Source organism: Salvelinus namaycush, chromosome 10 (genome assembly GCF_016432855.1).
Source record: "Salvelinus namaycush isolate Seneca chromosome 10, SaNama_1.0, whole genome shotgun sequence".
NCBI lineage: Eukaryota > Metazoa > Chordata > Actinopteri > Salmoniformes > Salmonidae > Salvelinus > Salvelinus namaycush.
In genome coordinates this window covers 9,028,543-9,034,748 of record NC_052316.1, presented here as the reverse complement: position 1 = coordinate 9,034,748, position 6,206 = coordinate 9,028,543, and positions in this window count along the sequence as shown.

The following is a 6,206-nucleotide window of genomic DNA, read 5'->3' as shown; positions in this document are numbered from 1 at the left end:
CGCCCCCAGGTGCTGAGGGTATGCAACAACACCTCCGCCACGCTGACCCTCAACACGGGGGCATCTCAGGAGTGTGTGCTTAGTCCTCTCCTGTACTCCCTGTTCACCCACGACTGCGTGGCCGTGCACGACTCCAACACCATCTTTAAGTTTGCTGACGACACAACGGTGTTAGGCCAGATCACCAACGACGATGAGACCGCCTATAGAGAGGAGGTCAGTGACCTGGCAGTGTGGTGCCAGGACAACAATATCTTCCTAAATCTCAGCAAGACAAAGGAGCTGATCGTGGACTACAGGAAACAGAGGGCCGAGCACGCCCCCATCCACATTGACAAGGCTGTAGTGGAGCGGGTCGAGAGCTTCAAGTTCCTCGGGTGTCCACATCACTAAGGAATGAACATGGTCCACACACACTATGCAAAAAAAGCGCTGTAATTTCTAAATGGTTCACCGATATGGATGAAAATCCTCTCAAATTAAAGCGGACAGTCTGCACTTTAACCTCATCAAATCCAATCTCAACTTTTCAGATCAAAAATGTCAAATCAAAAGTGCTGGAGTACAGAGCCAAGACAACAAATAATATGTCACTGTCCCAATACTTTTGGAGCTCACTGTATATGTACATATCTACCTCAATTACCTCGTACCCCTGCACACCGACTCAGTACTGGTACCCCCTGTATATAGCCAAGTTATTGTTACTCATTGTGTATTTATTTATACCTTGTGTCTTTATTTTTCTATGTTGTTCTCTCTGCATTGTTGGGAAGTAAGCATTTCACTGTTGGTCTACACCTGTATTTCACAAAGCATGTGACAAATAACATTTGATTTGAACTCCAATATAAGTTGCAACTAATTGGAGAGTTTCTATTTTGTCAGCCGGTGATTGTCAAGCAAATAACTGCTGGTCTCACGGTAATTGACCGTTAATTAACATTAACATCTTTAGCATGTCCTGGCTTCCATGCATAACCTACAAGCCACTGATGCAGACCTTTTGGAACATCTACATTTTAAAAAGTCTAATAAATCCATTTAATATAGCCTACACCATCATAATAAATACATTATTTATGTTAGGCAGGTCTAAAGAAACATGATATGAAGAAAATGTAATCTATTTCAGAAGAACAGAATGAGTTGTCCTTATGTTAGGCCCTGATCTGGCTATGCCATAATATGGCTGTGAGCTACACTAGTTCACTTAGCAGACAAGATTTGTGTAGAACTTTGTGGCATTATTTTATAGTAGGAAGAATACAATTGAACATAGCTGAATAAAATAGAAAGGATATTTTCTCCAAATGATTTGAGGGAGTGCGCATATGAGGCTATTCTGTGTTTAGCAGTTAACAAAGAAACAGGTCCTCCTATATACTTAATTTAGAGCTATTTATGCAACTTTAGTTGTGATACAAATGTCGGGCTATATGTTTCGATTTTTAGTACATTCTAAGACTGCTGTCGTGACTTTACTTTCATTAAATTGATGACTGTTATTTATTTAATCAACTAAATCTGTTTAATTGTTACCCAATTAAATTAATCATGTAACAATTAACTCATTAGAATTTGGGAAACCACGGAAGAGGTTGTTTAAAGAGTTACCATCTCCCGAATTAAACTCTAAATGTCTTTACCTATCCCATCCATAAAACAGTCAACGTATTAATCATTACCTCATACCACATCATCATTCTGAACCGTCGTAACCTCCTTGCATCTACAAAAACCCTAGCCTTAATCATGATTCAGTACGACACAAATTGGTTTAATTATTTATTTACTAGCTAACTAAATAATAACACAGAATAAACATACACCCTTTACATGAGACAAATGCCCCTCGTGGACTGACACAATATGACGGCTTGTTACAACAGAGATATGGGGGGGGGGGGGGGGGGAGGGAAAGGGACATTTATCGTGGATACATTTATAACTATTCTCACATTAATCATATACTTCGCACACAAACCGCCAACCGTTTGGAATAAGACATCATTAATGTATTTACGTGCCTTTGTTCGCCATTTATCTCTGTCGGAACCAGTCCTTCTTAGGAAGGATGTTGGTTGGCCTTTCAGTGGCACGCTTGTAAGGCTCTGATTGTCCGAAAGGGTCTGGACCCGTCTTTTCTACTGTTGTTCACTCTGGAAGATAGCCAGCTGTGTCGCGGTTCCCATTGGTGATGATGGTAGGAGAATCCGGCGATTTGAGACTCGTAGTAGGATGAGATGGTTTGAAGAGTAGTGTGATGGTCCCTCTGAGATTTGCTTTTCTCGATATCTGACTTAGGACAGCTAATAAACCGTACCAGTGATTGTCTTGGAGGTGAGCTTCTCGCCTACACCTCGTGTTGATTATTCAAGGTTCAGGATTAAGACCACTTTACACGCACAGCTGCAACCTGGCAATGTTCTGGTCTGAAATGTTCATTCTTCACCAGTCTTTTTAAGCACTCTGGTCGAAAGGGAAAGTTCCATCGGGCTGACATGCTCTTCTGACCTCACTCGGGGCATGGCTACTTACTGTGCTATGGATATGATTGCCAGTTATCTCCTATGACTCCTAAAATCACATTCCTAACAAAAATAATTTCATAATTTTTTATATTATAAGCACAACGTATTGGATGGAAACTTGACTGATAAAGGGGATATACTTTCCAAGTTACAGTATTTCGTCCATACATTTTTTTATGACATCACAAAATAAAAACCAATATGACATTAGTTTTATATAGCTCACAACTGAATATTCCCCACTTTCTTATGTTAGAATTATTGTTCCAGTATTCACGTTTGACTATGTTAGAGTTTCGGCGGGAAAATGTCTGTTAACAAAGAACATTCCTTGGGTTAAATACGGGAGGGGGAAAGAAAGTCTCCTTCTCCTGTAATTTACATCAAGGTGTGAACTGTTGACCATCCAGAAGCCCCCCCCCCCCCCCCCCCCCCCCTCTGTGGGCGAGAGAGAGAGACTTGGTTACTGTCATCCCCCACCAGTCTGATCTGACCCATTCTGATCCTCACAGGACAGGCATCACACTGCATCATGCGACTCTAATGATGATTTGAAAAAAGTCACATGAAAGGCATGAGCTCTGCTTTGTTATTTGTGCAGGCTGCACACACTTCATCAGTCTCTCATTCACAATTTGACAAGCACTTGATAATGCCTTGAATTTCCCGGTGGCATCCCCATTGTGTGGCTGTAATGCCCCCCCCCCCCCCCCCCCCCCCCCCCAAAAAAAAAAATCTATGCCTTTCCTGGCTGCGTGCTCCAAAGCACTTCTCACTCACATGGCTCACTCAGGTAGCTCAATTATTTTTTGCCAATGCCCGTCACATGATCAGGTCTTTCTCACAGGCTACAAGTGAAGACAGACACATCCGGGACACAACTGCGCACGTCCTTATCCAATTCTGAGGCGCATATTGAAGATATTGAATGAACTGTCCACATATATTTTTCGCCAGCCAACAAGATGAGTAGACATAACAAACAGCAAAAGCACTAGCCTATCAACTTTTGTACTATGGGGATTGACATAGGCTCCCATAGTACAAAAGTTGACCTATTATATTCTGCGAGATAAATAAATATTCCAAACATAGTCTAGGACACATGCCAATATGTACATATTCTTATTCCATCCCTTTACATTTGTGTGTATTAGGCAGTTGTGAAATTGTTCGATTACTTGTTAGATATTACTGCACTGTCGGAACTAGAAGCACAAGCATTTCGCTACACTCGCATTAACACATTAACATCTGCTAACCATGTGTATGTGACCAATAAAATTTGATTTGATTTGGGCAGTTGTGGAATTAATACAACCACTAGCAACTAGCAACAGATCAGAACTTAAAATGTTGATAAACTATTAGGCTATTTCTTCACACACACAGCGCAAATGTTCCAAAATGCAATAAATTAGCGGGAAAACGCCGTACTCAAAAGTGACAGCAAATGCGATTATGCATGTAATGCTTTTATTATAAAGGTGCATATTTATGGAGAAAATTATCCTCCCCAAACTTAACTCAGTCGCTGCTTAGTGTATGTATGCTAGTTAGGCTCTACACCCGTTGTAAAGCTGATTCATGTGTTTAATTTTAAGAAGTTATTTGGCCACTTTAGTTGTGATGGGCTCTCATGAAGTGTTAGATTAGATTTTTGATTACATTTGCATTGATGTCAGAGTGATTACAGGAACAATAGAGTGCTGAGTAGCAGGCAAGTTTGGTAGGCTACGACTGAACATCAGCAGCATCAGAGCTAATTACCATGACTAGGAAGTGTGGAATTTGACTGCTGTCATGACTGGTGACTGCCGGTGTGGCGGTAATACTGTCACAGTAACAGCCCTAATCATGTGTCTCTATTATGTGTGGGAATACTTGGGAACAAATTTACTAAATGTAAATCACTTGAAGGTGATTTCCTGGTAATTTTACAATATTTTATGTCCAACAAGGAAAATTCAAAAAAATTATAATAATTTTCTCAGAAAACCACTCGCGGGGCCACACATCGTCCCGTTGGCCGCCTGTCGGGGAATCCTACTCTAAAAATAGTTAGGAGAGAGGAAGGCTACATTGGGGATAAAGGAGGGACAAGAACAGCAGATGATCCAGGAGTGACTACAGAAGGTTCAGGAGAACACTCAGTAGATCTCAGCCAGAGAGAGTGATAGCAGACAGCTTGCAGGTCTTCACTGCTCTGGCGCTCTCCACTGAGAGAACCCAGGCTGAATTTATTGACGTTGTTCAGGAGAAGCAGGAAGCAGCCGAGAAACCGGATTAAGGGTTGATTAAAGAGCTGGAGCAGGGAATCACTGATCTATGTAGGAGACACACTGACCTGAAGCAGCTCTGACATACTGATAACCACCTCCACCAAAGCTCCCTATCCCTGTACCTCCCTACACTTACCAAGCGCTGGTATGAGATCAGTGTTTACAGTAAGCTGTGTATGGGGAGAGCTGTGTCTCAACTGGAGGAGACAATAAATACATAAATAGCTGAAGAGGATGCAGTGGCTGTGACTCTGGACCCTGATACAGCAAATCTTCAACTCATCATGCCTGAGGACAGGAAACAAGTGAGATTGGAAGCAGAACACAGAATCTCCCTGACAACCCAAAGAGGTTAAATGTAGATGTGTGGGGGGGGCTTACTGGGAGTTAAGTGGCCAGAGAGTCCATCAACAGGAAGGATTTTGTGTTGACACGGTGACCTACGGATGGATACTGGAATGTGGGACTGAGGAATAGGGATAAATATGAGGCCTTTACCACTCCCGTTACTCACCTCTTTCTGGATGAGAAGCCTCAGAAATTGGGGGTGTTTGTGGATCATGAGGAGGGTCAGGTCTTCTAAAATGTGGAGGCCAGGTCTGATATCTACTCTTTCATTGGCTGCTACCCTGGTAATAATGTTATTGGTGAAAACTCAGCCCCATTGGTCATCACTCCTGTCAATCACTGAATCAGGGTCCAATAAGTTTACAGGGCTTTCACTTCATATTAAATGTAACTAAATGTAATTGAAAATGTAATCGAAGTAATCCCCAAAGTAATTATTTATCAGGAGCAGGCCATAAACAATAACTAGTAATGCTGGTTAAAATCTCAACTTTATAGTTATAAATTGCTGAGGTGTAGTCACTTTCAAGGACACAAGCTCAAGTACACAGTACAAATATGATGTATTTCCTATTCAACAAAACTATGAATACAGCGCATTAGGAAATTATTCAGACCCCTTGACTTTTTCCACATTTTGTTACGTTACAGCCTTATTCTAACATTTATTAAATAGTTTTCCCCCTCATCAACCTACACACAATACCTCATAATGACAAAGCAAAAACAGGTTTTTAGAACTTTTTGCAAATTTATTAAAAATAACTGTCAGGACACACAAGCACATGGACACCATCAGTGAAATAAATCTATCATTATGGTTAGCTGGACCATCTAGTTAATTTTAAAGTCCAAAAATGGATGTAACAATTCCAGATGACCCTTTTTTAAAGTAATCCCTGATAGAAAGTGAACAAGTGCACATTTCAGAGATTATAGTGACATAACTCCATGTGAATCCTTGTGATTTAAGGCTATGGTGTGTATGGCGGCAGCGTAGCCTAGTGGTTAGAGCGTTGGACTAGTAAGATTGCAAGTTCAA